Source organism: Sapajus apella, unplaced genomic scaffold, assembly GCF_009761245.1.
Source record: "Sapajus apella isolate SASKATOON/1434 unplaced genomic scaffold, GSC_monkey_1.0 scaffold114, whole genome shotgun sequence".
In the NCBI taxonomy this organism is placed as follows: Eukaryota; Metazoa; Chordata; class Mammalia; order Primates; family Cebidae; genus Sapajus; species Sapajus apella.
In genome coordinates this window covers 840,303-856,571 of record NW_022437054.1, presented here as the reverse complement: position 1 = coordinate 856,571, position 16,269 = coordinate 840,303, and the positions used below count along the sequence as shown (strand labels likewise).

General features: G+C 48.1%; 1 long non-coding RNA gene and 1 pseudogene across 1 annotated transcript in view; both read left to right on the top strand.

Moving 5' to 3' along the window:
* LOC116537845 overlaps positions 1-2,772 on the top strand; it is an 8,603-nt gene extending 5,831 nt beyond the window's left edge. The window contains exon 3 of the long non-coding RNA XR_004263385.1: positions 1,362-2,772. This is a non-coding gene — a long non-coding RNA (uncharacterized LOC116537845). The remainder of the gene's footprint in view (positions 1-1,361) is intronic.
* Positions 2,773-15,319: 12,547 nt separating this feature from the next.
* Positions 15,320-16,269, top strand: part of LOC116537921 — a 1,794-nt pseudogene continuing 844 nt past the window's right edge.

Here is a 16,269-nt window from a genome sequence, read left to right as displayed (position 1 = left end):
CCTTCCTTCCTTCCTTCCTTCCTTCCTTCCTTCCTTCCTTCCTTCCTCCCTCCCTTCCTTCCTTCCTTCCCTCGTTCCTTCCTTCCTTCCTTTCTGACTGGGTCTCACTCTGTCTCCCAGGCTGGAGTGCAAAGGTGCAATCCCGGCTCACTGCAACCTCCTCCTCCCCAGTTCAAGTGATTCTCCTGCCTCGGCCTCCTGAGTAGTTGGGATTACAGGTGCCCGCCACCACACCTGATTAATTTTTGTATTTTTAATAGAGACAGGGTTTCATCACGTTGGCCAGGCTGGTCTCAAATTCCTGACCTCAGGTGATCAGCCCACCCTCAGCCTCCCAAAGTGCTGGGATTACAGGGGTGAGCCACAGCATCTGGCCTGTATGCTGACAATTTCTTCTCGCACCTGTGAAAATGATGTAGGGATCAGGTGGCATGAGGGGCCAGTTAGGAGGGCTCCTGGTGGTTTGGGCTCAGGTGGTAGCAACAGAGAGAGCAGGAGGTGGTGATGTGTCTTAACAGACCACGTTCTCAGACCTCGTTGTCAGTGACGACACTAAACATGATGTTGACAGAGCCACTTACATAGCCGGATGTGACAGCTGTGATAACATAGTGACTATGTCTGCATCTAGTCACTAATATTCAAAGCTATTTACTGAGCTCAGGAAAGCAAACTAAGACACAAGCCCTATCCTCAAGTAGCTTACAGAATCTAGGACAGAGGTTTTGCCTATGACCAGGTAGAACAAGTGCCATTTGAAAGGCACACTTCAGTGGGATTCAGACCCTCTAAACGAGAACGATGACCCCTGACAGGGGTAGCCGGGGTGCTTCCCTGGTGTGGGTGAGCAAATGCGGAGAGGAGGCCTTCCTAACACAGCAGAGGTCTGTGGGCAGGACAGGAATGGCTGGGCATAGGGAAGTGTGCCGTGTCCTCAAAAGGTGTGAGTGCTGATTCGGGCTGGAGGGCAAGACTCACAAAGGAGTAGTTATTGGGAGGGAAAGCTTGAAGGCAGATTAAGATTAGTTTAAGGAAGGCTATAAATGCAAAATTAAAGGGTTTATTCTGTGGAGAGAGGGAAATATTTAAGTTTGGGGGCAGGAGGGAGTTTATGATTGTCTGTAGGCAGGCTGATTAAAGGGGGCAAATCAGGACATGAACATGGAGCTCGGTCGCCCATCTGCTGCCAGACAGGAAGAAAGAGTAGATTCTAAAAACACTGTGGGCATCGAGCCACATTGTAATCACCTGGCTGAACGTGAAGGGTGAACAGAGGAGAGAAAAGAGAACTAAAGCGTGCTGACCTGTAATGACTAGGGCAGTTGGGAGTTGCTGTTCATTTCTCTCCAGTTGAATTTCAGGTGCATCTGGCACAGGAGGGTCGAGGTGGCCAGCGGGCATGTGGAGACGCATAGCTAACACTGGGGAAAACCAGGCTGGAATAATTCTCTGAGCCTTCTTTTTAGAGACAGCAGTCAAAGCAATGGGAGTGCACGAAATTGCTGAGAAAAAATAATGAAGAACTAGAGGAGGGAAGGAAAGGGGGTAAAGGACTTATCTTATAGAATACCCACAGCTAAGGGGAGAAGGAGATGGCTACGCAGGGGAGTGATCAGAGCTTGGTTGATAGTTCTGCTCTGCGCATCTTTAATTTGTTTGGAACTTGGTGCCACCTTGACATCATAGCTGGCTTGCTGATCTTCCAAATGACCCCCAGCTTGCTTGTCTGGGTGCCTCTCTCTTCTTTACTGGGCATTATGATGCCCAAGTAACAGAATACTGTTGCTGAGAAAGATCTTTTACAAAATCTCTGTTGTACAATTAGGTCCATGAGCTCGTTCATTTTCAGATTCTTTTTTTTAAAATCAGACCATGCTTTTGCACTGTGAGTCTTTCAGGTCTCTATAAATAGTATTTATGTCTTCATGGCTGAGGATCTCAAAGATATTCAACAATGTTTGAATCTTAGGCCCAAGGACATTTTGGTATTCTTTGGTCAGGAATAGTACATTTCCTTTCATGAATAGCAGCTTTGAGGGATTATATCATGATATACAAATAAAGAGGCCCTCACCTGACAAATAATCCACCATTTACGCATTGTGTACAGAACACAGTGACTGTCAAACTCGGCATGCTTCCTGTGTAGAAGAGTGTGGTAGAACCTCAGAGGAGAGAGGGTTAGGGAGAAAGAACCCCAGCTCAGATGGTGCGCGTGATTCAGACTGCAAAGCAGGGAGGCTTTGTGGCATGCGGCATTGGTTGCACCGAGCCCATGCTGGGCTAATGCTCTGCTGGTGAGTTTTGAAATTCTTAATACTTTTTGAACAAGGAGCCCTGCATTTTTATTTTTCACTGAGCACTGCATATGATCTATCCAGTCCTGCTGCAGAGCTTAACACATGTCTGACTAATAATCAGAGAGGTCAATGGGGTCTCTTTTAGAAATAACGTTTGAAGTGGCTCTATAGGTCCTGCAAGCTGGGACTGCAGGATGTGACCCCATGGGCTTCCCCGATGGTGGTTCACTGGGGCCAGCCTGGGAGGGGCAGGCGTTCTGCAGACCGTGGCACTGGGGGCTCTACCTTTGAGGCCAGTGTCTGAGCAACAGCTGCTCACTCTGCATGGCCAAAGAATTTAGCTGCAAAAATCTAATTTGAAACTCCCTAATTAAACTAATGAAGTCAGAGCATTTTAATCTGTTCTTGGTGCAGCCCTGTGTCTAATCCCAGAATAAATAGATAATTGTGACTTAGTGGCATATGTGTGCTGTTTGTGTGCTGCTTTTTTTTTCTTTTTTCTTTTTGTGGTATGTAAGCCAGGCAACATCTCTATATCCTTTTTTAAAAGCTTGGGAAAGAAACTGATTTTCTTTAGCCAAATGCAATGTTTGAAAGGAAGGAAAGATGTAGCGCCTTTAAAATCAATCGCGCGTCTATTTCACCATCCTTTACTGACTGCCATAAACAAGTCATGCCCAGTAGTCCCTATTCCTGAAAGATCCTATTTGATCCTCAAATTTTCTTGTTTTAAAGAACACTCATGAATAATAAATGCTACCACACAGATGTCGCCTAAAGAGGCTGAGGTTGGGAAGTGCAGAGCGAGTCTTGTCTCTCTCCTTTAGCTTTGCATTCTATAGATGAGGAAAATTCACTGATTAACCTTCAAACTATATCACATTATTTCCCCGAGACACATACATCTTCATAATGTTGGAAGAGCTTATAAAATCCAGAGGCTAAAGGGTCTGTTTAATCTTTCTGCCCATTAAAAGTGTTCTTTATTTATTTATATATAATTTTTGAAACAGAGTCTCACTCTGTCTCCAGGCTGGAGTGCAGTGGGGTGATCTTGACTCACTGCAACCTCCGCCTCCCAGGTTCAAGCGATTTTCCTGTCTCAGTCTCCCAAGTAGCTGTGACTACAGGCGCGCTCCACCACACCTAGATAATTTTTGTTATTTAGTAGAGACAGGGTTTCACCATGTTGGCCAGGATGGTATTGATCTCTTGACTTCATGATCTGCCCACCTCAGCCTCCCAAAGTGCTGGGATTACCGGTGTGAGCCACCGTGCCTGGCCTCTACCGCCTTTTCAAATAACTGAAATGAAGTCACTTTTTCCCCCTTCAGAGTTTTTTGATTTATTTACCAAATCTTTCGAATATTAATCCGTGTATTAGGCTACTTTCTTATTTTCTTTTTTTGAGTTGGAGTCTCACTCTGTTGCCCAGGCTGGAATGCAGTGGCGCAATCTCTCCTCACTGCAATTCTGGGTTCAAGCAATTCTTGTGCCTCAGCCTCCCAAGTAGCAGGGTTACAGGCATGTGCCATCACACCCGGCTATATTTTGTATTTTCAGTAGAGATGGGATTTCGCCATGTTGGCCAGGCTGGTCTTGAACTCCTGACCTCAGGTGATCCAACCACCTCAGTCTCCCAAAGTGCTGGGATTATAGGCGTGAGCTGGGATTATAGGTATGAGCCACCGCACCCAGCCCTCAGATTCTTTTCTGCAGGAAAAATCTCTGTCCTGCAGCCTCTCACTATACCTCTAGCTCAGCTAAGTACTGAATGCAAGACCACTGAGTGCATGGACAGTCAGCACACTCCACCTCTACTAGCAGAGAGGAATAACTTCTCAAGTGAATGGTGACTATTTATTATGCCCAACGCTGGCTGCTTCAGCAAGGGGACGCAAAAGTCAGCAAAACACAGACCCTACCTAAAGAGGACATATGGACATGCTACAGATTTTCTTGATGATAAATTTGTAATTTACAAATTTTCTTGATAGGATGTGACCAACCATCTCAATTTGCTGAAACAGAGATTTCCCAAGATACAGGACTTTCAGCTGCAAAATCAGGAAAGTCCTTGGCAAACCAGGAGGAGTTGGTTACTCTACTAATAAAAAAGTAAGTAGTATTATTGTGTATGTGGAAAAGAAAATACAGTACACAGGGCCAGGCATGGTGGCTCACACCGGTAATGTCGGTGCTTTGGGAGGCTGAGGCCCTGTCTCTAAAAAAAGAAAGACAGAAAATACAGCACACACAACCCTGTTTGTGGGGCCTCTGTCTGAGCAAACACATGGCTTTTGTGGACCTTTCTGTGTGCACTCCACGAACACAGAGGCAGAATGAGTTACCTGGTTCAGTGACATGCTCAAGATGCACTCCTTGCGCTCTGAGTCCCTAAGACTCGGGTGAATAAGGTGAATAAGGACCAACTCAGGGAAAGGTAGGCTCTGCAGGAGACCTTCCAGAAGCCCTGTGGGTGGGGAGGAGAAGGGAGCTGCCCACACGGGAGGCAGTGCTTTGGGAAGACCACCTGGGAGCACCGTTTGACTCTTCTCCCTCTTCTGTGTTGCTGGACTCCCCACAACCATCCCGTAACACCTGACTCCCAAGCGTCACCCCACAACCCTGACTCCTCCAACAGCAGGAACAGGGGCCACGGCTCTGCTTGGACTCCACTCCAGCCTCCCCCAGCCACTCTGGGCTCACCCTGCCGGTGACCCCAGCAGCAACGTCCTCTCTGTACGCTGCTGTCCCTTGTCCAGGGCCATTGGATAAAGCTCAACAGGACAGACATGCTGGAGAAAGCAAATTTTATGCCACAGAAGCCTTTGAAGGTGGAAAACGTTACAGTAGATGGAACTGGGGCTTTTCATGAAGGCTGTGAAGAAATGCAGGGAAACTGGAAGAACAGAGAGACAAACATCTTCTCTTTCCTTTTGTCTTTATTTTGATATTTGTTCTTGAACAGTCCCTTGTTTATTATCCTAGGGGCTTGTATTCCGTCTCCATGATGATGTCTACTGAAGAGCCAAAATGTGAAATGAGACTCATTGTCCACCGCAGATGTGCTGCTAGAGGCTGGCGGGGCGCGGTGAGGGAGGGAGACGCCCCAGCTGAGCCCGTGACAAAGGGATGCTCTGTGTGTTGTTTACCATGACCTTCACCAGAGTCCAGATGGGGAGCTGTACACTCGAGGTCTGAAATCCACAACAAGGGAGATTCTAGGGAGAGAAGAGGAGAATGCGGTTGAGCTTGGGGAGATGAACTGGATTGGAGTTCAAAGAAAGAAGTAGTACTTCACCGTGGGCAGGGTCATTTGCTGAGCTGAGAACAAGTGCTTGCTCTTGGGCAGTTAACACATAACAGTGTCTTCTGGAGACAACAGACGCTGAGTCTTATTACTACTTAAGCTGATTTAAGATTTATATTAGCTTGGTTTAAGTGTGTCACTAGAATAACATTTTTTATTTCCATTTTAATTTTGAGGCTGAATTGGGAACAATTATGAAAACAAGCATGAAATTAATTTCTTTATAATCTCTCAGTAGTAATGTGATATCAATCTCAACAGAGCTCATATTGAAGAACTATTTGAAATTCAGTCAGAACATCTTTGTTTTCATCCTTTTCTATTTCATCAAAACTTCTTGCTGCCACTACTCAGAGGCCCATGAGGATGGAGGGGCTGGGCTCTCATTTCAGATATTCCTCCAGGTTTCCACCAACACCTTTCCTCCTGCAGGCCACCCGCATGGCAAACTGCCCTTTGTCAGAGCTCTGAGAGCCACAACTCCGGGGTGCCTTTCAAGCCCCAAGTAAGAAAAGTTATGGCCCAAAGTCTGCAGCCAGCTATCACAAAGATGGGATTCTCTCCAGCACCCAGAAACTTTTGTGCCTCAAAATTGATCTGTTTCTCCTATCATTAGACTCTTTCACATTCTTTGCACAGTTTCCATCAAAGTCGATCATGAGTGGGTCACTTCTTTGTATCAAATCTTGATCCTCCTTTGTCTCCTGAGAGCAGAATGTTTTCCTGGATAAATTTCTTCCATCTTGCCACTCTATGTGTATGTGTTTCAATGACCTGTTGCTGAATAACAAATCACCGTGAAACATAGTGACTCAAAATAACACTTCATGATTTCCCATGGTTCTGGGACCTGCGTGGGTGGCTCTTCATGGGTGTCCCCATGGATTGCGCCCACCAATGTGTCTGCCTTAGGGCTGGGATGGCCAGGAGGACCATGAAGGTATCTTGCACATCTGAGGGCTGGGTGGCCAGCTGTACACTGGAGATCGTGGGTTTGCTCCCCACCCCAGGAGTCTCTGTCACTATGCAGTGTCTCATCCTCCAGGGTTCCCCATGTGGCTGCTGTCTTCAGGAGAACAGTTTGGGCTTCCTTACATCATGGTGGCTGGGTTCCAAGATCAGGAACGTGAAGTTTCCAGGCTTTCTCAAGAACTGGCACAGCGATTCTGCATTCTATTAGCCAAGCAAGTCAAGAGGCCAGTGCAGATTCATGGGGAGGGGAAGTTGCCTCTACCTCTCGATGAGAGAAATGGTAAAGAATGCTTAGCCCACCACAGTGTGCCACAGTCCTGCCCTCAAACACACTCCCCTGAGGCGAAGAGTAAAGAAAGATCATCTTTCTGGGATCTCTCACTTCTTCACCAGATGTTCCTCGTGCCTCTTCTTGCGTTCAGGTTGGGGGCAGCTTTCAGGAGCCCTGAGTGAAGTCCACTGAACAGGCTTTTGAAGAGCCCAACACAGAGGCATCTTAGCCATGAACAATCTCCTCGACTTCTTCCTGCTTCCACTGCTTCTTCAGGTGACTGGCAGTTTCGCCTAACTTAGGCACCAGGGGTGTTTCCAGCTCAGAACGCCTTTGAGTCGGAGAAGCACTGTCACAGTGTTTGTTACCCACGTTCCAGCTGCTTCAGCAGACCTGTGCGATGGAGATCAACTCTGGTGGCTGCCTCCTCTCATGCTGGGGAAGGCCTTGGGATGGTGCACTTCATGCGTCAACATGGCCAGGCCACCAGATAGTCAAACGCCAGTGTTGATGTTGCAATGAAGGCATTTTTAGATGCAATTTACAGTTAAATCAGTAGACTTGAGTAAAGCAGATGCCCCTCCCTAATGGGGTTGGGCCTCCATTCAATCTGGTAAAGGAGTTACAAAACGGAAGCCTCCTGAAGAAGAGGGAATGCTGCCCCAGACTGCCCCTGGACTGGAACTGCATCAACTCTTGCCTGGGTCCCCTGAAATTTGGACTTGCCAACCCGAACAATCATATGAGCCAATTTCTTTGTGTCTACGTGGGGATGGGGGGTGTGGAAAGGACCTCACTATGTCACCCAGGCTGGAATGCAGTGGCACAATCACAGTTCACTGCAGCCTTGATCTCCCGGGTTCAAGCAACCCTCCCTCCTCAGCCTCCCGAGTAGTTGGGACTACATGCGCCACCACAGCCAGCTAATTTTTTTTTTGGGGGGGTAGAGACAGGGTTTTGTCATGTTTCCTAGGCTTGTCTCAAACTCCTGGGCTCAAGCAATCCACCTGCCTCAGTCTCTTGAAATGCTGGAATTATAAGCATGAGCCACTGTTCCCAGCTCAATTTCTTAAAATATATCCCTGTCTCTATTTACACCCATCCTGTCAGTGTAGGGTGTTTCAGCAATGTGTGGCTCTGTTTCTCTGAAGAACCCTGATTAATGCAGGCCCTGCAGTGCCCTCCAGGCGGGAGAACTGGGTGGGTGGGAGGCTCATGGAGCCAAAGTTGGAGACATGGCCCCAAGTGGTCCTCCCTAAGCTCCATCAGAGGCAGGAATATAAACAGTCCTGGTAAGAAACAGCACTGATATAGAGAAAGGTCCAATGCACATCCGAGTGAGGGACTGAGGGAGCTGGAGGGACACAGGGCCTGGACCCTGCTGAGACTTCAGCATCCCAGGCCTCCCGCCCCGAGCCTGCGCCCTCCGCCTCCCACCCAGTGTGCTCAGAGGATCTGTTCAGCAGAGAAAAACTGTGTGAGTAGAGACAGCATAGTTTGTTTGCCATCTAGGCCTTTTAAAATTAATAATATTTAGTTATTCACCACACAGTGCCAGGCATTCTGAAACACTACCACGTATGAGTGAGCTTCTGCTGTAGTCATGAGTCATAACCAACAACCCCAAATCCCGGTGGGCAGGAAGCAAAAGCAGTTCTCCCTCACAGACACATGCCCTCCCTCGTGGCCACGCTCTTTTCTATTTCATTCTCCACATAGAAATATTCCTGGCACTCATAACTTCTTTGCATACCTGATGTGCTGTCCTAGGAAAGCCCAGGAATTGGGCTTCATTTTGTCATCTGAAGCCCTGTGTCTCCTCAGTGGCAGGTCACTTGGCCAGCTACATTCAGCAGCACCACACGAAGCAGTGGGTAAAATCACCACCAAACCTCTAAGCGAGGCCAGACGCATGCCGTTTCTTTTCTTTCACGGCTGGGTGCAATCATGTGTTCAGTATTCCCAAAGGTTGGCTGCTACCCCACACATTTGCAGGGCGATAGCAGCAGTTCCTATGCTGGCTTCAAATGTGATTATTGCAATTACGATTAATAATAGCCCACACATCATCAGAATGCCTGGCGTGCTCTCAGTATGGCCCCCAGCCTGCAGTGTGGGGTGTGCTGCTTCAGAGCAGTGTTTGTGCACACGCATGTGTATCTACACATTCGCACATGTGCACGGTGAACACTTGTTCAGCTGTGAGAGGGCTTGTGCCAGTTCCCATCTGGCCATCCATTCTGAACCCTCCAACCTCTGGGTAATTTCCAGTACCCAGGCATTCCCTGGTGTTCTGGTAGGGTGGGTCTCTGCTCTGGGCTTCAGAGATGACAGCTGTCACTATTACCACTGCTGAGTGAATATGCATTAGAAGAAGATCCTTACACATGAACTCTCTTACTTCATTCTCATCATAGCCTATTGAGGTAGGTGTTGCTATTCTCATTTACGAATGAGAAAACCTGAGGCTAGAAATGTTAATTCACAGCCGGGCGCAGTGGCTCACGCCTGTAATCCCAGCATTTTGGGAGGTCAACGCCGGCAGATCACGAGATCAGGAGACTGAGACTATCCTGGCTAACATGGTAAAAAACCAGTCTCTACTAAAAATATAAAAATTAGCTGGGCATGGTGGCACGCGCCTGTAATCCAAGCTACTCAGGGGGCTGAGACAGGAGAATCACTTGAACCAGGGAGTTGGAGGTTGCAGGGAGCTGAGATCACACCACTGTACTCCAGCCTGGCAACAGAGCAAGACTCCATCTCAACAAAGAAAAAAAAAAAAAAAAAAAAAAAAAGAGATGTTAATTCACTTGCCCAGAGCTAGATGTGAGTTAGGAGGGCAGGTCCCAGGACTGTCATCGGCCTCAGAAAATAGAAGTCTTTCCATCCTCTTTAGTACAGTGTCATTTCTGTAATTAAAAATGTCCAATTTCATGTAATAGCTGAAGCTCCAACTTAATTTAAAGGGAAATGCTTCTCCAGACAGATTTGGTCTGTAAATACCATTTTCCACTAAAAGGAACCAGGGCTCCTTGGAGAAATGATTGGTGTCAGAGCTGGAGCAGAAAATGTACAAGATGAACCTAAGATTTCTTGACTCTAAAGGCAAGGGAATTATCAGAGCACATCTTCAAAACAACATAGGACCCAACCTGAAGGCGCGCCAGCTCACCACAGAGGAAAATTTGGCCATCGTAAAAAGAAAGATGATGGCAGTCAAGTGTAGGAAATACTCATGGGCTTATGGTAACACTAAATCAATCAAACAAACAAAAATACCAAACTTATCAGCTCCCTTTGGAGGCTGCTAGGACACCTACACATTATTCTGAAAATGGGCATATAACAGAAAGAATCCAGCATGATTCTGCTGTTCTTTTTTTTTTCTTTTTGAGACAGAGTCTTGCTCTGTCGCCCAGGCTGGAGTGCAGTGGCACCATTTCGGCTCGCTGCAACCTCTGCCTCCTGAGTTCAAGTGATTCTCCTGCCTCAGCCTCCCGAGTGGCCACGGGAGGTTGTAGCACTCAGCTAAGGACCAACATGGAATTACAGGCACCCGCCACCACACCTGGCTAATTTCTGTATCTTAGTAAAGACGGGGTTTCACTATGTTGGCCAGACTGGTCTCGAACTCCTGACCTCAAGTGATCCGCCTGCCTCGGCCTCTCAAAGTGCTAGGATTACATGCATGAGCCACCATGCCCAGCCCTATTCTGCTTTTCATATACAGACTGTATTTCAGAGTAACCAAACAGTCAATGGGGGAAGATTCTGCTTAATAGAAGAACCCACCTAATTGGTAGTAGAGTAATTACTTTGTTAGAAAAATAGCAATTTTGCAACCCCTGAAAGAAATAGAGGAGCTTCACGACAATCATTAGCGGCTGCTAAAATCCATCAGGAGAAAAGCAATGTGCTAAGAGGCCTGCCCCACAAATGGAAGGCGAGGGTCTGTTTAGACCCTGATTTGAATAAATCTGCTGAAAAATTCACTTCTGAGTCCAGACATGGAGTACCTATTAGACATTAGATATTATGGGAATGGTATTAGTTTGGTTGGGTGTGATAATGCTATTGTGTGTGTGTGTTTTCTAATATCCTTATCTGCTAGAGACTTATACTGAAGTCCATACCAGTAAAATGATAAACCGTCTGGGATTTGCTTTAAAATACTCTAGGAAAAATAGTGTCAGGGCAGAATAGATAAAACATAACAGGCAGAACACTGATAATCATTGAGAGTAGGGGATGAGTGAATGGGGGTTCGTTACTGCAGTCTTTCTTTTTTTGTTCATATGTGAAAATTTTCGTAATAACTAAAAAAAAAACTTATAATCTTAAAGCTTCTTCCCAGCTTGCTTCTTCTTTGGGCTGGAAGATCCAGAGGGAAAAGAGGGCCCCCATTTCTCCACGGGTCTTCCATTTCCTCCTTGCCCAGTGCTCCAAAGGAAAAGTAAGGACAGGAACTTCCTCACCCATCAGGTGCCTCGTGATCAAAGGTTGGTATTTGCTGGGCCTGGGAGGGGTCATAGCTCCTCTTCCTTCGGGGCTGGATGGACTTGATTTTATTTTGTGGAGACTCTCCTTCGTTGGGGTTCGCACGCCTCCCACCCACGGGTCTTTTAGCGTGGGCATCAGCTCCTCCCACTGGCCACCAGTTATCTCCCCCTCCCCCCCACAGCCCCACGCATTTGAGTTTCCAGCCTGGCCTTCTCAGAGGAAGGGCTGTTTACAATGGCTTTGGGTGGGTTCCCTCTTCCATGGAGACCACACCTCACCCTAGCCCAGTGACTCAGCAACGGAATTGACTTCCAAATAAGGATCTCCTTATTTGTTTCCTTTTCAAATTATCTCCTGAGAGATACAAATAGGGACACTTGACTGGGGTGGCATCTGGGGTCATGAGTGGGGACAACAGCAGAGCCTGTCACTTTCTGGAGACTGGTGCCGTTTCTTGGCTAAGGTTGTCAATAGAGGAATCTATCCACCCTCCTATTCACCATTTTTCTCGGTCTTGTGTGCAACAGGCTTCCTTCCTCAGGCTAAATCCACCACTGCGGGCCTGTACCAGGAGGTCTGGAGGTGTGTTGGTGTCTGATACAACAGTCAGGGAGCCTTTGGCAGCAAGTAACAGAACATGTGACTAACAGCGGCTAAAGCAAGGAGGGTTGTTATTACATATAGTAGGTACAGAGGAAGACAGTTCCATGTTGATCCAGTGATTTGATGGTATCAGGGCTCTGCATCAGCTTCTCTGCTGTCTGTATTTTTTCCTCTTGGTCACAAGATAGCTGCCACAGTTCCAAGCATCACATCCTCACACAACAATATGCCAAGGCAGGAAGGAAAGGGTAAATCCTCTTCATGGACCTCTATTTTCCACAGAATGAACGAACTTTCACCTAATTCCCCAACAGACTTCACATCTCCTTGGCCAGAATGGGGACCCATATCCCCACTCACCCCATCCCAATGCAATCCCTTGCTAAGGGGACTAGGATTCTCATGGTGGGTTTAGACTCATCATGATTTTTCCTGTGGAACTGCTTCCATCTTCCCTCAGTCAACTATCCCAGAACAAAACTGGGAGTCTGTTAGCAAGGGAAAGGTGTGGGGGGACTGGCTGTTGGTGAGCCACCACACTGTCACCACAGGCACAAAGATGACACCACCTACTTCCACCACGTGGCGCTACCCAGGGCATTCATCAGTCCTTCTGACTTGAAATCAGTCACACACATGATTGCGGTGACAGGAACGAAGCTGAGTTCTCCAGTGTGAAGAGGTTTGTTCTTGCCTCATGTGCCCTGACCTGCCGAACAAGCTGAATGAAGAGTGGGAAGCAGGCCTGGTGTCACTCCAGGACATGTGCTCCAGGGCTGCAGGGTGGAACCCCAGCCATGCCCCTCACTGGGCGGCACTGCCAGCATGGCTTTGCTTGTGCCTCGGCTTCCCAAGATGGAAGCCTGTGTCTGCTCAGCCATGGAGGAGGGAGTAGACAGAATCAGGGCAGGGGAAAGCATGGGAGGTTGTGGCACTCAGCTAAGGACCAGCATGGTTGTGACACAATAATAAAACACAAACAACCTTTAACTGCGCAGGGAGCCGCTGAGAGGTAAGGTGAAAATCCATCAGAACAGCGTGAGGGGTGAAGGAGTCTACAGCGCCTGCAGATGGACTACCAGGATGCCGTGAGGAGCAGACTCCTAGGCAAACGAGATCAGAGTTGAATCCAGAAGGAAGGGAGAGGAAACGGTGAGGGGAGGTGGAGAGGGTGGGGAGGGCCAGCAGAATCGGGAGGCAAAAGGGTCCTTTCCCCTGGGTTTTCAGGTTCACTCTCACAGGCTGGACTTCCCTTTGTGTTTTCTCCTGAAAGGAAGTGAGTTAGGAGGAGCTGATCCCCACCTTAAGAGGCCTGTGGTGGGACAGCCCCAGCGGAGGAGCGTCTCTAAACTAGCTTCTGCCTCTCACTGAAGCGGGTTACAGTGTGGCTTGTTTTCATTAGTTTGAACATCCATGCTCTGGGCTCGGGGGTGAATTTAACTTTCACCACTGTCATACACCACTCAGATCCTCCTCATGGGGGGTTCGAATGTGAAATACAGAGAGTTAGAAAACAGGCAGCAAAGTGGAAGGGAAGGCAGGAGCAGAGCCCGGGAGGGAAAGCATTGAGGTGAGGGAGCCGCGGCCACAGGGTCCCTGGAGAAAGAAGTCATGCCTGGGTGGAGAGGGAGCACCAGCGCCAGGGAGGCCAGTGCTCCTGCTGCCCTAGAGCTGCCCTGGACTCAGCATGAGAACACTTTCCCTGTATCCTCCTGACCCCTAGCAGGTAACACATTCCCCGTTTCTTTAACGAATGTCCCTTTAATAAACCCTCCTTACTTAAAGTAACCAGGTAAGTTCCTTTTTTCAGCTCTAAATGAGCTCATTAAGATCATCATCCTGTACTTGCTTCTCCATTTTCATCCTGAATCAATAAGAACATTTTTCCCACGGTGAAATATATTCCCATTTTGTGTTCACGAATGATGTGATTGCTGGGGCTTTGGTACGCGTGGATGGTGCGTGTGTGTGGACAAAAAATAAATTCAGTAGTTTATTCACTCACCACGCACGTATTTAACATGCACACTAGGTGTCAGATGACGAGGCTCTGGAGGTGAAGAAGATGGTATCAAAGCGTTATGATTCTGTCTAGAACATTTTATGCCTCAGAAGAGAGCGGAGAAAAACTGAAACTAAAAACAAATGAACTATGGAGGAAGAAAGATTTAAAAGATGTTCACTAGCTTATGGAAAAAGAAGAGAGAAAGGACCACACGCCCATCCATCTCCTAGAGGGGAACAGGAAAGCAATGAAGGTCCATCCATATGTGCACAGCGGGTCCTCTCTGGCAGCTGACAGCACGTGTCCCTCAGTGTCACTTGGTCCTTCCACTCCAGGGTGGTGGCTGTCCTTGGGGACAATGTGAAAAGTCTCCTGCCAGCACCCCTGATGTAGAGCCCCCTCCCCTCTGGTGCTTCCTCTGTCCGAGGCTCTGTCTGCCTGGGGGTCTAAGGCGGCAGCAGCAGGTGCGGTGCCGACATCAGGGACATTGTCTGCTTGCTGGGCAACAGCAGCTAGGTGCTTGGCTTTGAAGATTGAAAAGATAGGCTATGCGTGGCTCACGCCTGTAATCCCAGCACTTTGGGAGCCTGAGGCAGGCCTCAGTCTCCTGAGGTCAGCAGTTCAAGACCAGCCTGGCCAACATAGTGAAACCCCATCTCTACTAAAAATACAAAAATTAACCAGGCTTTGTGGCATGCACCTGTAATACCAGCTACTCAGGAAGCTGAGGCGGGAGAATCGCTTGAACCCGGGAGGTGGAGGTTGCAGTGAGCTGAGATCACACCACTGCACTCCAGCCTGGGCAACAAAAAAATTGAAAAACAATAAAAGTGTATGTGTCCAAGTGTGACTGTAACAGCCCTGTAAATGATGTATCTGAAAGAGCTATCTAGACATGTGTGCCTTTGCATGCCAGGGTTTCAGAGGTCGTCCAAGGAAAGGAATGTATGAGACTTCTTGTCAGACACCAGGTTTGTGCTAGGATGAGAGACTGCCAAAGCACCTGCTGCTTACATTTAGAACAATGGAGGATTGGGGGCGGGGTGGCGGGTGCAGCAGCTCATTGGCTGCCTGATTCAAGGCCAAAATCAAAGGCTGGATGCGAGTCACTGCACTTCATTTACATGGTTTTCTTTTCAGAAAGCGGCATCACACGGAAATCCAGTCGTTTGTGCACTCCCTTCCAACCTGCTGTGAGATATGTGCACTAAATGCACTTGTAAACAGGAGTCAAGAATGCTTTTTCTTATTGCAGTAGTCTGACTTTACACTCGAATAATGATTTCAGATCATCACCGCCTGGACTCTCACACATTGCGTGAGAACTGCTCAGAGACACTAACAGCCTAATAATGCTTCATTCTGTGTCTCCCTTGACGACCCTGCTCTTACTTAGTACAAGTGAGAACCATCACCGCTGCCTTGAACCCACCCAGGAAGAAACACGGGCTGAGGAGGGGAAGCACCTGGTAAGAAACAGAGCCTTGACTTTCAACTCACAAGCCATGGCTTGTGAGTAATTTCAAAGAAATTAACCTATCTGAATAAAACACAGTGAAGCAAAAGGTAAAGCTTTTGGATAAAGACTGTCGATTTTCTTGACTCTTCTTACTAACACAATTCTCACCCCTCCGGCTGAGTTCACCTGACCCGAGACTGCATAGCTTTGCTTCACTTCTTCCAGGAGTGAACACCTGTGATGCTGAGCGTCTCGAGGAATGACGAGATTGGCCCAGTCCTGTTTGCTCATGTGTGTTATGTGTTGACACCCAGGACACTTCTTTCTGTCAGATGGAAAGAGTCGTGGATCTGCAGGAACAAGAGCCCCCTTCTCCTCCCTGGACAGGCTACCTGATGCCCATGAGGGCTCCACAGTCTCCAGCCAGAAGCACTTTCCACTGAGGGGTTGTCCAAGTATCCGGATAGCAAATGGAGAAAAAAAGCCCGCCCACCACCCACAAAACAGATCTTCCAACTGCTGCTTTTAGAAAAGCTCTTTGGACCCTTTTCACAAGATGGTGCCAAGGGCAAAGAAGGAAGCTCCCGCCCCTCCTAAAGCCAAAGCCAAAGCGAAGACTTTGAAGGCCAAGAGGGCAGTGCAGAAAGGCATCCATGGCCACAAAGGAGGAGAAGGAGGAGGGGGAGGAGGAGAGGAGGAGGGGGGAGAGCAGGAGGGGGAGGAGGAGGAGAAGGAGGAGCAGGAAGGGAGGAGGAGGAGGAGGAGAGGAGGAGGAGGAGGGCAGGAGGAGGACGAGGAGGAGGAGGAGGAGGAGGGGAGGAGGAGGAGGGGAGGAGGAGGAGG